We start from the raw sequence: 16,545 nt of genomic DNA, 5'->3' as shown, positions 1-16,545 counted from the left end.
TACTATTTCTGGGTGGATAAACTATATTTCTTTGGTGGCTTTTGAAAACTGCCCTGGGTGCATAATCAGAACTCTCATGGGAACTGAGATTGTGTGTATAAAAATTAATGTGCATAGATCATCCACTGTTGGCAGCTAATGTTATTTCTCAGTGTAACATACATTGATAAATTAAAATAGTATCAAACTAATAGAATAAAGAGAGGCAACACTGTAGGGCTTTTTAAGGTTCGTTATCAACTTGTTAAATGCAATAAGAAGAAAGATTGTAAAACTTGGCTGAAGGTGAGAGTCATTCCAACCTAAAGGAATGGACATTTTAAATTCTTTTCTGGACAACAAATTTATTCTCCAAATATAACATGTATTTTAAGAGTTTGGGGAACTTTATCAAAAAATCAAGATAAATTCATCCACGTGTTTGGTTATGAATTATGAGAAGGGTATGATTAGATGATTTTTTTTTTTTTTTGTAACAGAGAAATTCATCATATTTTCCTCCTCAATCAGGAATGGATTGAAAATCATTTGAGACATCCCTTGGCTGACAAGTTGGCCTTTCGAAAGACATTTTTTAAATTCTTCAAGATTTGGTGAGCTAGGTATCTCAAGTGCCTCGGGTAAGGAGAATCATTCTAAGGCATGAACAGATAAATCCACCCAGGTATTAACCTGTTCTACTTATTGTGCAAGTATGTCAATCATTTCCTTATAAAGAAAACATTTAGAAATAAGAATAGAATTCTTGTGAGCACTATATAAAAACCTATGGATATATATATTATTTGCCTCATTAATTTCCTCACACTTTAAGAAATGTTATTTTAATCAAATCGAAAGAGGAATTTGCTCTTGCTTTTGTATGTGCCTCAGGAAATTACAAGTGGCTCATTTTGAGGCTTATGAATATGTGTGTAGTAATTCTCCGAATTCAAAAGTGGTCTTGAGTTTACAGAAACTAAGTAATTTCCCCATGTGTACAACAATAAGTGGTAGAACTGGAACTCAAACCCAAGTGAGGTTGTCTGCAAACACTCTCCTTGCTTCTCTCAAGAAACATTGCCATCCCCTTTGCTGACCTCACCTCCTTCATTTCATTTCTAAATACCAGAGTTATTTGGGGTTCTAGACAGAGATTCTTCTCTCAATCTTCTCTTTACCTGGACAACCTCATCTATTCCCGCATGCACAAATGCCACCTGAATATTGACAATTTCCAATTTTCATCTCTAATTCAAACACCTTTTCTGAATGCTAGGTTTATACAATCAAATGTCTTATAGTGACTTACTTCATACTTAAAATTTTTTAAGCTAGCTTTCTCCACAATTCAAAATGTGCCATCTCCAATATTTCCATCTCAACAAATGGCACGTCCACCCATTTGACAGAAGCCAAGGAGTTAGCGTTGCTTTGTCTATGTCCCCACATTCAACCGACTGCCTAACTACGCTCTGTTGAAATGTTCCCGAAGTCTTCATTGCGTCCCTCTACTTGTCTCCATTGCCTGGTCATGAGGGTCGAGAGAGTGGCTGCAGATTCAAAAACTCCAAGTTGATATCATCTCATCATAAAAAGGGTAATGGGTTCTACTTCCCATTTTCTGGAATTATGGTCATGCACGTGCTTATTTCTATCAAGAACTTGTCTTCCTTGCTTTAACACATTTTAAACTGTTTTCAATTTTTTGGCAACAAAAATAATTTAAAAGTTTTTTCTCATCTCAGCGCCTCCTCTTGTCCTTTCCACATGTGGCATTTTCTATGTTTTCTGGAAGCCCTTCTGATCCTCACTGAGGACTTTTTTCCTTAATTATTCCTCCAAGGGATTTTTTTTGTCCAGCCAGTCTCCAAACCCTGGTTCCAAGGGACTGCATTCTAGTAACTGTTATTTATATATGGATATGCTTTATATAGCCAAGTATGTGAAAACATTGCATTTTAAGGTTTCCCTTATTTTAAAAATATCACAAAGTGGTATTCTTCTATTCTAGAGAAAGGACAAAAAGAAAAGTCCCCAGATTTTGCCACAGAAGATATCCACTCTAATCAAGCTTGAAAAAACATCACACACGTTTTTTTCTTTACTCCACCAACACTCAACCCCGTGTCCCGGTTTCCTAGGCAGAAGCAGCAGTGTGCACGGCCAGTGGCTGGCACCTCCTGACGGCAGGCCTGCTTTCTCTCTAAGGGCATACATAGCTCACGGAGACGAAGGGGGCCAGAACCCTAGCTGCTGCTCTAGACTCCAAGGAGAGGCCCAGGGGTCTTTCCTACCAAATAGCAGCCCGCATTCTGCATTGGCCGGGCTGGCTGATTTCACCAGCACTCTCAGAATACTTGTGAGACTTCAGAAAAACAGAGATTTTTAAACTGTTACAATTCTGTTGTAAGGATGGTTTGGTTTTATAGAGTCCAGAAATAAATATAAAAAGAACCAACTTCTGAGAATGCAAGACAAGGCTGGATATGAGTTTTGTATCAAGGTCTTTAGGGATACACTCGCAGGCCTGGAAACTGATAGAAACCACAGAATGAAAAAATGGATTTTTGTCGGTATTTTATCTGGAACGATGTCTCTAACAAAGTTCGCATTAAGCCCACCTCTTATTTTGAGGTAGTTAAATGAAATCCTACATTATGGCATCACACAAAGTTTGTGTTCCAGATAAGGCAGGAGGAATTTCTATTTTTTAAAAAGGCAACAGTGAAATTTGAGAATCAAAATCCTAGAACCAGGAAGATAGATAATGGTATTGTCAGATTCAGCCCAAGGCAAACAGAGTTCATGGGCTTTAGAGTCAGGGTCCTACTTTGCCACTTACTAGCTGTGTGAACTTGAGCTAACGATTTTAACATCTTTCCTCATCTTTAAAATGGGGATCTCTTCATAACACAGTAAATATTCATTGAGCATCTGTGACATGCTAGAATTTATGCTGGATAGGAATGAGGGTGGCAATGGAGATACAACAGGCAAACAAATATTTTCCTGTTTTTAAATATTAAATAAATATTAAATAAATAACCAAGGAAATAAGTACCTAGAACAGGTGTGATTAGAACTATGAATTAACAGAACAGAACAGAACAGAACAGAACAGAACAGAACAGAACAGAACAGAACAGGGTGCTTTGAGAACCTGTTACTGGGGTTAACCTGATAGAGTCTGGAAATAATAATAGCACCTGTGACAGGCTGAATACTGATCTCCCCTCCCCCTGCCGAGATGCCCATGTCCTAATCCCTGGAACCAGTGAGGCAAAGACTTTGCAGATGTGGCTGAGTTAAGGGTACTGAGATGGTGAGATGATGCAGAATTATCTGGATGAACCCTAAATACAATCCCAAGCATCCTGTTCAGAGGAGGCAAAGGAAGGCTACAGTCAGAAGGGGCAGTGTGACCACTGAGGCTGGGGCTGGAGGGATGCAGCCACAGCCAAAGAATGCTGGAGCTCCCAAATGGAAGGGGCAAGGAGCAGATGCCCCCCGAGCCTCTGCAGGAGGCCTGGGCCTGCTGGTTTCTTGATCTCACTAGATGAAACTGGTTTTGCACATGAGGCTTCTAGATCTGTGAGGTATTCTCTTGCTCAAAGCCACCAAGTTTGTGGTAATTTGCTACAGCAGCCCAAGCAATTCACACAGTTCCCGTGTCACAGGACTTGCCAAGAACAGTGCCTGGAGTGTTGTAAATTCTCAGTGTTTATTGTTGCCATAAACCACCGAGGTTAGTGGGAGCTCTTGTTCGTGGAACACAGTTGGCCTAAATTAGACATTCATCCTTTCAATAGGAAAACTAACTGCTCCCTAGTCTACAGGCTGCGGGCGCCCGAATTCCTTCAGCAGTCTGCTCACCTGTCAGACACACCAGCGCTCACTGTCTCAGACTTATACTCACCCAACGTCCACTCATTTGCCTCTGTTCATTTATTATCATTAATTATTATTATTATTTTCCCCTGAATTAGAGGATGACATAGAGAGCGTTGGTGACAATGTGGATGTTACCAGAGTTGGTTTTACTTCTTTCTCTTTGCTCTACATTTTCTCTCCCTGCAAACTAGTCTCTTGACTATCCTCTCTCTTTCCATGTCCCCCTTTCTCCCTCCCTCTCTCTCTCTGTCTCTCTCTCTCCCTCTCTCTCTCACACACACACATACAGAAGGTGCCTTACGCTGGCTCTCAAACCTTTGGGTGCTCCTTAGCACATTACCGATAAAGTGCGTAAGTCCTGTCCTTGCTTTTTGTAGATTTAGAGGCTATAGAGCCTTCATGGCTCACAGTCACGTACAGTTTTCTTTCTTTTGTGGGGTAATTGCAATGGAGTCATGACTCAGTCCTTACTGAAACACCGCATTCTGAGGCTGACAGATCCGGAAAATACTGGAACTCCTACCCTCACCAAAGCTGTCTTTCTGGTCTCGGATTCCATTGTCCCTCCCATCAGCTGCTGTCCGGGCTTGGAAACTCTCTGCCCTACTTAATTTAGTTGCATGACTAGACGTAATGAGAATCCTAAGTGAATTACAGATTGGGAATGAAAACAAATAGTGCTCCATCTTCGGAGTAAATTAGTTTAAAAGAATCTCTGCATGCGAAAGACTGAAAAACATCAGAGTTCTGGGAAATAAAATAATGTTGGGCTCCTTGGATTGTAATTAAGTGGTGTATATGTTGGCCCATTTTAAGTGGTCTTGGTTATATACTAACCGGGTTATAAAGCTTGGACATTTATGCTTTTCTCTTGATTAAACCCCATGGCTTGTGTGACCCTCATCATTTCCCCATCCTGAGAGGATCAGTGCAATTTTACAACACAGTGAGATCTGGGATTGGGTTGGAGAGCTTCTGGCCAGGTCCAAGGCAGCACCGTGCAGGCTCCATTGGCCTCATCATGCCAGCCAGGTGCCATTTCTCTAGCATCTCCCAATGCCCATCAGTGCCCCGTCTGCCCCATCGCCCACGGGGTTCTCAATCCAGGTACTTATTTCCTTACAATGCAGAATTATACTCATTTATTTCTGTATATAGTGCCAACTAATTGCTTGTGACCTTTATCCCTATGTTTTCCCCTGTCACTCTCTCTCCATGCATCCCCTTCCCCCTTCCCAGTCCCTCTTTCCTCACTAAGGAAAGGGATGATTCTAGCCAGACCGCCAAGATATCAAGTCTCTGATCTGCTTCTGTGAGGGTGGCACTGGACTTTGCCTTGCCACCTCCTTGGATACTCCTCCAGTTCTTACTGTTTTGATGTCAGAGCTCTTTGCACCTTTGAACTGGCTGGAAGCCTGATATTTTCCCTGTAACTTTGTGCTCTCCTCTCCATGAGAAGCGCTATGCTGTCGCCTGGACTGAAGGCTGCCTTCTGTGAGCTCTGCCTTCTGTGTCAGTCCTGGCTGCGTCTGGCACAGCATTTCTCTCTGCACTTGCTCTTTGGCACTATAAGGGAAGGTCCCTAAATTTATAGCCTCTGAGGGATTCCACTGTGGGCCACAGGCCGATGACTTCACTCATCACATTCTTAATTCTCTCCGGGTCCATCCTGATTGCTTTTAGGTGTTTTTCTGGTCCCCAATCCCACTGAGCAGAGTCTGGCTCTGAAGCCAGCTTGGCTGGAGTCCATACTGAGCAGCTTGGCCTCAGGACCTTGGTGGCCACATACTGGTTCTCAGATCACTGTGGTCTTTTGTGGCTGCATTGGCTTCTCTCAGAAGTCTGCAACGCTGTTTGTCTTTTTGAGCAGAAAGAAGTAGCTTCTTGGCAGTTGGGCAGTATGGAGACTTGTTCTCCAATGAAGCACAGATTCTCATTCCACGGCTTCTTCCTGCTCCTAATTTCAAACACTTCCCCAAAGCCAGGCACATACCCCCTTCTATGGAACCCAGTCTGCTAGCCGGGTCTAAAGCAGAAAGCATTAGCTCTTTCTTGTCTGCTATAGGAGTGAACACTTTTGCATAGATTCTTATTTTGATAAGTTTTAATTCAATCTAATTTGGAAAGCCATTATTATGAGAACAAATAACATTCCTTCATGCAGTATAACATTATTCCAGATCTAAGACAAGATGTGATCCTTAGTTTCAGGCACATAAATTTTCTTATAAACACATACAGTAAAACACACATACACTCTCTCGCGCACACACAGTATATACCACTATAAAAGTTGAATACACACTCCACAGCTTTCATTCATACATACACCAAGGGAAATTATTCTCAAAATAATTTTTAATTCAACCAAGTTTCTTTTTGAAGACTGAACATTAAGTTTTAAATACTGCCTTGTCATGTTCTTCCAGAATTCCCTGCATGTACAGATTTATTTAGTGTTTCTAAGATAAATGTTTTCCCAACTATTTACTCTAGAAATATCTGACTCTTTTCTCTTCCTGTGCTATTTCAGGTCACACTTGTTTCCCTGGAAAACCTCAGTTACAACTCTAAACATAATGATACTCTACCATGATTTCCCTTCGATTCTCACTCAAAACAAATGGTTGTGCTCCCCTTGTTTCATAATCAGGTAACACTTTGTACATTTGTAACACTTTAATGTATTCGCACATCACTGCCTCTACATTATACTGTGAGCTCCTTAGAGGAAGGTGCTGTTATTAGTAATCTCCAGGGTCCCAGCACTTAGCATAGTGCCTAAAACATAACAGACCCTTAACGATCTTTCACAGACGTACAAATTGCCCATAGGTACATAAAAGGGTGCTCAATATCAGTAATCATGGCAACATAAATTAAAATCACAATGATATATCACCTCATATCTGTTAGGATGGCTACCACCCAAAAGTCAGGAGATAAATGTTGGTGAGAATGGAGAGAAAAAGAAATTCTTACACGCTATTGGTGGGGATGTAGATTGGTTCAGTCACTATGGAAACAATCTAAGTGTCCATTGACTGATGAATGGTTAAAGAAAATCACACACACACAATGGAATATTACTCACCCACAAAGAAGTCCTGCCGTTTCTAACATGGATGAATCCGGAGGCCATCATGCTAAGCGAAATAAACCAGACAGAGAGAGACAAATAACATATGGTATCATTTACATGTGGAATCTACAAAACAAAATTCATAGGAACAGAATAGAATGGTGGTTGCTGGGGTGCCAGAGGCTGGGGGGAGGAGGAAATCAGGTGGTGTAAATCAAAGGGTACAAACTTTCACTTATAAGAAGAGTGAGCTCTGAGGGTCCAAGGTAGAGCATGGTGACGATAGTTCATAGCATGATATTGTAGCCCTCTCTCCCCCTTCCTCTCTCTACCACAAATCAATCAATAAAAAAATGTTGAAAAAATAACATGCTATTGTACACTTGCAAGTTGCTGAGAGTGAGATCTTAAGCATCTCATCGCACACACACAAATGTTAAGTATATGAGGTAAGGATGCTAATTATCTTAATCTTGCTAATCTTTCCATAAGGCACATGTATATCAAATCATCATGTACACTTTAAACATATACACATATTTGTCAAAAATATAAATAAATACATTTCCACTGAATGGCTGGCTAGTTGACTAATTAAACTTCAACTGAGTTGCCATTTTAGTCACGCACTCAGACATTAAACAACAGTGGGGGGCAAAACCCGAAGTAATGATGATGATGCCCTGAGGGTCACCATGGGAGAATTCTACCCGGAGAACCAGCTGCATTTCCAACACTGTTGCTTGATCATGTTGATGTTGTTGACATGTTCCAGGATACCTTTAGATTTGATTAATTAGTTAGGGTCAGTCCTTTTTTAAGTTTAACATTTTCTCTAAGTGTTTGGTGGACTAGTTCCTCCAGTTTTCTTTCCCTCAGCAGTCGGTTGGGGAAATTTTCTTTCCATAGGGAAATCGAAGGCCCTGTCTGTCAGCGTGGCCGCTCTGATGGGGTAATTGTTTTGCAAGGCAAGGACTAAGGACATTTAGTCATTTGGACATCAAGTATTTTTCTTCTGTCATTTCAGTGTAGGAGTCAATGAAGACATCTTAGTCTTCTTTATAAGTTACAGATAATCTCTCCTTGCATGCATGCTTTCCTGCTTCTAGCTTGGAGCAAAATGTGGCTCACGCTGAAACGAATGAAGCGTACTTGTATGTTTTATTGTTAACTCTGTTTTGGTACCTAACACAACTTTGTAATTCATATTGTCGCCTCTAGCATTTTGTACCAAACATGCACTTTCTTTCTTCTCAGTCTTGGCTGTGGGTATCTTGTCTGTTTGTGTAACATATTCTGTGTGGGTCTCTGTCGAACTCCATGGATTTGGCAATTATGAAAATTCAGGCCACAGTTTAAATTTGCACTCTATAAATATGAGGTTTCTTAAATAAACTTTAAGAGTAAAATAGTTTAAAGAAATAGTGAATCTATTTAAGAGAAGAACTTTAAAAGATATAGCAGTTGCTTGAAAGCAAAGAACCCTTCTAATCAGGTGTCATTTTCTTTAGTCAGGAATAAAAGCTAGCCTGGAAACATAGTGTTAAATTTGCCTGCATTACCTTATATGTATAAAAATAATAAAACTCATTTAAAATATATCTGTAATTCATGTTTTAGCTTATATTGTCTTTTCTTCTATTAATCCAAGTGGATGCTTCCACAGTCCTTAGATTTTAATGGAAAGATCAGAATACAGCAACAGCGGGGGACTCTCACATTATACTACACACTCTCCATTTCTCAATCACTTTTTCTTTCAACCAAATCCAGGGCAAAGGCCTCGTCCAGGATTTGCAGCTGAGATTCCAGAAGGGTGCTGGGAAATAGGGCAGGAGCTGGCAAGTGTATTCTGCCACAGGTTTGCATAGAGTAAATATTTTCCACTTTGGGGGCCATAGACTGTCTCTTGCGTATTCTCCATGGCTTTACTGCTCCCCCTCCCCACCCTCAACAAGGCTTCAAAAGTGCAAAATCTCTTTTTAGCTCATGAGGCCCCCCCAGAACAGGCACTGGGCTGGTTTGGGCCTCTAGGCAGTTGTTTCCACACCTCTGGAGTAGGGGATTGCGGATTCCTTCAGAAGGCGTGTAATTGTGAATGTTGTGAATGTTGAGTGTGTGCGTGAGTTCACGTGCGCACTGGGAGAGGGGACTTAGAGGGTGGCCATGGAAAGCCTGGAAAACATTTTTTTTTCGTTCTCTTTTGGTCTATGAAATATTTCAGTTTTTTATTTCTTGATTTAGATTCTTATAGTCACCTAAAACTAGCCACTTTCAATCCTTGACACAATGAAGCAGGGTAATAATACACAGAAATACATCGATGAGTTGAAATAACACATTAATAACCTTTGCAATAGACTTGACCACCTAAAAGCATGTAGATGAACACAGTTCTCTCTAATACCACAACCCAGCAAAAATGTTATTTATTTTTATTTTCCTCCAAACTTTTTAAAACATATGTGTTTTTATTATACACACATATCTATACAGAAATGTGTGCATGTGCATAGAGCTATGTATATGTATATATATGCATACAAAATTCAGATAATTTTATGTTAATTATTTCATATCCATCTATTTTCATTTAATCTGAATATTTTGTGGTATAATCACTGATCCTTTGCAAACATAATTTTAAATTACCAGGCAACATTCTGTCTTACCAAAATACCATCATGTATTGTTATTTTCCATTAAGTTGTTTTGCTATTATCTGTCACACTATAAGGAACATCTTTGTATTTGCAGTATTTGGGGGTATTTTTTAGAAACTGGCAGTTTTATCCTCCTAAGATTTCACAAATACGTAACTACATAAAAGGATGAAGCCACATTAAAATTTTAAAAAGTTATGTTGATAAGGAAAGGGAGTACAGAAGTTTGACTGTTTCTTACTGGGAAGTAAATGACCTTCAAGAATTTATTATGTCTGTCTTGCTTGAAAAGATATGCCAAGTTCTTCATGGTGCTTCTTTACCCAGTTTATCTCTTCCATCTTCAATTCTTTTTTCCACCTGACAAGCTCCAAATTCTCCATGAGCCCCTTAGGCTTATGCTTTGTATAAGGTTTACTAAGAAATGAGAAGTTAATTGCTGCTTAAAGGAGCATTTTCTGTTAAGTAATTTAACCTAGAGTAGGCCACAACTCTCAGATTATAGTGAAATAAAGATTATTTGAAACGTAAAATTCATCTTAGTGTTTGTTTTTATATTGTTTGCGCCTGCGGAATTAGTTTTGAGCTTTATGGACACAGAAACGTCTATTAACAGAAATTGCCTTGTATTAAATGTCAGTTAAAGTTTTGATAAAAAATGCTAAGTTTCAACAAATAGCTTATATACCATAAGTGCTACAAAACATTAGCCTAATGTTTTATCTACAAGGATGAGAGTATCTAAATTTGAAATATGCATAGTATTCTCTTTATCTAAAAAAGTTATACACAGTCAGCAAAAGGAATGAAACGGAGCATTGCCTTTGGACAGGGATAATGGGCTGACTGATAATATCCAGGGATCTGAAAATGCACAGAGCCTTGTTTGAAAGAACAGATGGCTCCTTTAGAGGATATTTTCTGAGCTAATTCTATCTCCTCTCCATAAAATTTACTTTGCTCAAAGGCAATTGCCAGGTGTTTTGGAAACCTAGAGGGATGGAGGTGATGCCTACAGCCAGATGCTAATTCTGAGTAAGTCTGCCATGACCTTCTTCCACTCACTGTCTTCACTCCATTTGGTGGTTTACAAAGCATTGGTTTCTGTCATTGTAGGTGAGGAAACTGAATCTCAAAGAAGGTTTGCTCCTTACCAGGGTCTTACACCTGAAAAGGAGGGTAATTGGACGCTAGCTCTCAGATGTCACACCTGCTGTGTGACAGAATTGGAAGAAACTGGGACATTTCCTTGTCGAAAGAATGTTTCTCATGTACATGTCTCAATATTTTCCCATTCTGCTAAGAGAGAGACTATTCTTCTGGCTTAATCACTTTTAGGGATAAAGGAAACATCAAGAATTTGTGGAACAATCACAATGGTACCTTTTATGTGCTATCTCTAAACTTTATGAAAACTGCAAGGTAGATTCTTCTTTCCAACTTACATTTTTAAACATGTGGTTTGGGGCAGTTAAATTACTTGTCGTAGGCCCCGCAGCTAGAGATGGCACACCTGGCACTCCAATTGAAGGCTCAGGAAGAACCTTTCTCCCTTTTCAGATTAAAGGCCCAAAAGAGAAATTTCCTTCTACAGAAATTATCCCCCTGCAGGGATGATTGGCCATAACATTTGATGACACTCTGGCCGGGTTGCTCAGTGGGTTGGAGCATTGTCCCTCGCAACCAAAAAGGTTACAGGGTTTGATTGCCAGCCAGGCACATACCTAGGTTGCGATCGGATCCCCAACTGGGGCGCATATGGGAGGCAACGGATCGACGTTTCTCTTCCACATCCGTGTCTCTCTCTCTCTCCCCTTTCTTCTCTCTCTAAAAATCAATAAACATGCTCTCAGCTGAGGATTAAAAAAAATAATTGGATGGCAGCTGGAAAGAGAAATCCAGAAGCAGGGGCAGCAGATATAAATGACCTGTGGAAATGACAGAGCTTGGGGGGGGTGCGTTTGGGGGAGAGCGTTGACGGCATGGCCAATGGCTATAGCACACTGCATCCAACGCAAGGTAGGTGACTCCCTTTCATATCAGATTGTCCTCAGCTGTAGACGTAATAATTCCTGTCTTCCTGGGTTGCAGCGAAGAAAGGAAAAAGGAAGTTGTAGAGTACCAGGCATAAACTGCAGCTACTTCAAAATGTCCCCGCGCCAGCCTCAACAGAACCTTTTCACTCTCTACTGAATCTCTGTCATAAAAACAAAGCTAAACATAATTTCACAAACTGTACTTGGTCCCATTCCCCCACAGCTACTGGGCCATTTCTTTGATCCTCTTAGCAAAAAAGTCCCTTAAAAATGTAGTCTGTTCTCACCGTGTCCAATTCCTCTCCTCCTAGTCTCTCTTAAACCAACTCCGGCTCGGCTCTCATCCACTCACTGAAGCTGCAGTCTCACCTCCAGCTTGCTAAGTTTCATGGTCCATTCTCTACCATCGCCCTACTTGGCCCACCAGTGACACAGAGTGGCACTGCCTTCACCTTTAGAAAATTTTAAACTTAGTTTATCAGACACGCCACTCTCTTGGTTTTCCTCCTACCCAATGGTCACTCTTTCTTTATCACCTCTGCTGGTCCCTCCTCTTCTCCCCAGATACTGGCCATTGAGTGCGGAGGGCTTCAGTCATCATATTTTCTCTTTACCTACTCAGTCCTGTTGCGATCTGATTAAATGTCATGGATTTAAATGCCGTTCTATCTACTGACAATTTCAATCATACAGGCCCAAACCAGACCATATCCTAAGCTCCAGCCTCACTGAGTCAACAACTGTCTACTGGCTATCTCCCCTTTGATGTCTAATTGGCATTTCAAATTCAACATGCCTGAAACTAAAATTTCAACACCACCCCCATGTACCCCATCTGCTTTTTCTGTACCCTTCCCCATCACAGTTGATGGCAATTTGTTCTTTTACTAGCAACCATTCTCTCACTCAATTCCAAGGGAGACGTGTGATTTTTTTTTTAAAGTTTAGCTTATCGATTGCAATAGAAATGTGTACCAGTCGCCTGCAATCAACATCAAAAGTAGTTAATGCAGACTTTCACCTCTAGAAATGGATTTTTTTTTTTAAATTAAACAACTGTCTATATACAATATTTACACAGTCAGTGAACTCAAATCTTATATATAAATAGTAGTGATCTGAGAGTCTGATTTCTTTTAAGAATTTCCTGTTTCCCAAAATATGTTCCTTGGAACCCGAAATCTAAGGGACATTTGGTGAAAGAAGTGCCCTAGGGTCCAATAAAATAATAAAATGACTCATGGTATGTTAGAGCTGGCTCTTGCTGGCTTGTAAGAACCAAATCTGCACATCTCTTCCCAACTCCACATCAGTAGCTTGATCTGCTGTGTGGAGAGTATTGGCACCATGGAAACAGGCAATTGGCAATAAGCAAATGTTGTAAATCATTGGATTTAAATAAAATTTGAATATGTCAGTTGTTAAACATTTGCTGCTAAACAAAATCTACCTTTGCATGCTAAAGTTGTGGAGATGTCTGGGGAAAAACTCATTTAACTTTATCTTCTAGTCTTACTAAATGTGCATAATTGTGGAAATTGTTTTTGGTTGGTTGGTTTGTTTGGATTTTGAGTGTGTGTGTGTGCGTGTGTGTGTTTACCTTGGAACACACATTAGTACTCTAGTAGAATACCCTTTGTAAAATGCTATGATAGTGGGAATTACATGGAATTTTTGAGTCTAAAACAAAACTAGGTTTTCAAATGTGTAATCTTGGGCAAAACATTCTTTCGTGCGTACTGAAGGAAACAATTTGCAAGGTTTTAGAAAGGCTTAAAATGAAACAAAACATGTAAAACTTCCTGACATATATTAGGCACTTGAAAATGTTAATTTTTCTTTTCCCCATCCCCATTTCCCAACCTGGTTTTTAAAAATGTAAAATGATACTAAAAAACTTTCTTTCATGAAAATGAGAAGTATCATCCAGAATCTTAATTCTTATTATATAATCAGATATGCAAATCCATAATCAAGAATAAGAAATTTCTTGCATTCACTGTTTTATTTGTAACACTATCTTGAAAGGTATTTATCCTGAACTTAGATTTAAATTTAATTCACCATAAAATAATTTGTAATTTTACTATAAAATTTTAGAGTTTTTGGGTTGTTTGGGGCATATTACCTGTTCTTCTCAATTTTTCACCGATGAGTTTTCTTAAACCCAGGGATCATGGAAATGTCTTTGTATTTTATTTCTTTGTAACAGTTTAGTCTAATCCAAATTGTAAGTAAGGACTTTGAGTACAAGAAGATTCAGTTATGAGTGAGTTATCTTTATATTTGGTAGGTATGTTTTCTCTAATAAACAAATTATTTTCCATATGCTGACTATACATTACACAAGGCATTGTAAAATCTTCTTAGGTAGAATAAATTTAGTATTTATTGTGAAAACCAAATGGATAATTGCAGTAGTTTCTAGGAAACGTCCCTTCCCAAACAACCCCAATCCCAACTCAAATAATTGTTCTTTGCCAAAGTCAGCTTGCCTGGTACTAAATGGTATCAAGCAAAACCCTAATTTTCATGTTAAGAAAAAAAAAAAAGCCTTTTTTTTTCTGAAATGGTATTTCCTGTGGGAATTTAGTCAGGACACATCATGACTGGAACATGCCATGTGACTTCCATGGACACCACTCTCCAGTCTCCAAAGAGGCTGAGTGAGCAGGAGAGTCACACATGTGCCAATGGAGAACCCCTTGGCACTAGTGACAGAGCTTTTACAGATATTGAGATCGGGATCCAGATGTGTAAAAAGTCCTAACCATTGATGACAATCTGAAAGAATCTCCTTCTTTGGTCACCAATTGACACATGAAATAGTAATCCTCAGAAACAAAAAAATCAGCTCTAGTCATTATGGGGCTCACAAACATTTTTTCTTTCCCATTACCTCTAGGAATGCATTATCTTTGGGATCGTTTCAATGTGTGTGCACATTTCTGTGAAGAGGGAATGAGCACGTTCAAGAGTACCCATCGGCAAAAGGCCTTCCAGGAGCTCCAGCTGTACTTTATTACATTGCGTTGATATTGCCACAGCCAAGATTCTTGTGCACTAAACAGCATTTTGAATTCCACTTAATGCATAAGCAAGAACCTTTGCCAAGGGGAGACTATAGCTGGAACATAGACATTAACAAGCTACATAACTAACAACAATAGAAGCTAAACTATTCTTTCCTCTATGCGTCCTTGCTAGCATTTGCCAGGATTACCATAAAAGACTATGAATTTTGTATGTAAAAATCTTTTAATTCTTTTCTGTAATTATTAGTGAAATTAAGTGTTTTTCCATGTTCGTAAACTATAGTTCTACCTTTTAAAATTTTGTCCATACTTTTTGCATATTTTTAATTGAATTTTCATCAATATTTATTATATAATTCATGTGAACACTGTATAAGATAAATTGACCCTTTATTTGTTGAATATCTGAATTTGTAATACCCCTCAATTTTGATCATATTTTTTGTACAAAGAGAAGTTTAAAATTTTTCTATAGTCAGATCTATCACACTTCTCCTGTCTTCTTTCTACTGCATCTAATCTTATTGCATTCATTCTGCCTTGCAATTTACTAAAATATACCCTTATTTCCTCCTAGCTTTTTAAGGCTTAACTTATATTTAATTTCTTAATAAGTCTAGAATTTATTATAATCCCTTGTGTGAGTTAAGAACTCGACTGATGTTTTTAAATAGTAAATTAACTAACCAAATGTTTACCAAATCATCCTTTCTTTCCCCGCTGAATTGTTAACCTTAGCAAGACGGGTCGCACAGGGCAAGGAGTGTTCATCTGAGAACAGGCAGGCTTAGGTCCTACTCTCAGCTACTTACCAGCTGTGCGATGCAGGGCAAGTCCCTTTATCCCTCTGGACCCCAGTGTGCTTGTCTGTGAAGCAGGGGTAATGCTACCTAACAGCCAGAGTCACTGCGGGAAAATGCAGCACAACTGTGGAACTAAGTTCCTGGGACATAATTAGAGCCACTGAGACCTCTGACCGGTTGTGAGAGGCAAAGCCCTTGAGATGCCCTGGTGGCCCCGGCTTTTCCTGCTTGCCCCACCTAGCCACCCTCTGACCTCTCCCCCCTCAGCTTGCCCTGCTGGCTCTGAAATAACCCTGTCTCACGCCCGTACTCTTGCTCTCCTCGCTCCCTGGGTATTTTCCCGGTTTCGCCCCTCCGCTTTTGCAGCCTTTGCTCAGCTGACGCACTACAGGGGCCTTCCCTGAGCAGCCCGTTTGCAGCTGGCCCTCCCTGCAGCACTCTAGAGCTCATCCTTGTTTGCCTTTCTCTACGGGGACACAGTTTATGTGTTTGCTTACGGTCTGTCTCCCCCACCCTGGCCCGCGACAGAAACCTCCATGGGGTCAGGGCTTTCGAGCCGTGTTGCTCGTGAGTGTGTCCCCACGGTTGGCAGTAGTGTCTGGTGCATGGCACGTGCTCCATACATGACTGTCGAATGAACAGATTACTGGACACTTTAGCTTATAGTGTTGGCTTCAACTGGCTAAGGAAGGGGGAGAGATTATCAAACCAGAGACTAGAAATGAGGGGGAAATCTTAAAAATTAAAAAAGCCTGATTCTTATATGTTACCTATCTTTCTATACACTGGAAAACAAAACAAAGTGTTTGAAAACCGCAAGTTGCATTGTCTTGAAACTATCATTTTTGTGACATTCTCTGCAGGACTTGGGAAAATTATATTTATTCTTAGCTTTCTGTTTACACAATCAGATAAAGACTCAAAAGATGTCTTTGCACTTCATTCTGATGTTCTTCTGTGCATTGCATTTACCTGTGAGAACTGCAGTAACCTCCTAAACTGCATGAACCGTACTACCAGAAACCTGTTGAATAACCTCTTCTCATTCCTATA

Source organism: Miniopterus natalensis, chromosome 9, assembly GCF_054644295.1.
Source record: "Miniopterus natalensis isolate mMinNat1 chromosome 9, mMinNat1.hap1, whole genome shotgun sequence".
NCBI classification, from domain to species: domain Eukaryota; kingdom Metazoa; phylum Chordata; class Mammalia; order Chiroptera; family Miniopteridae; genus Miniopterus; species Miniopterus natalensis.
Note: the sequence above shows the minus strand (reverse complement) of the source record.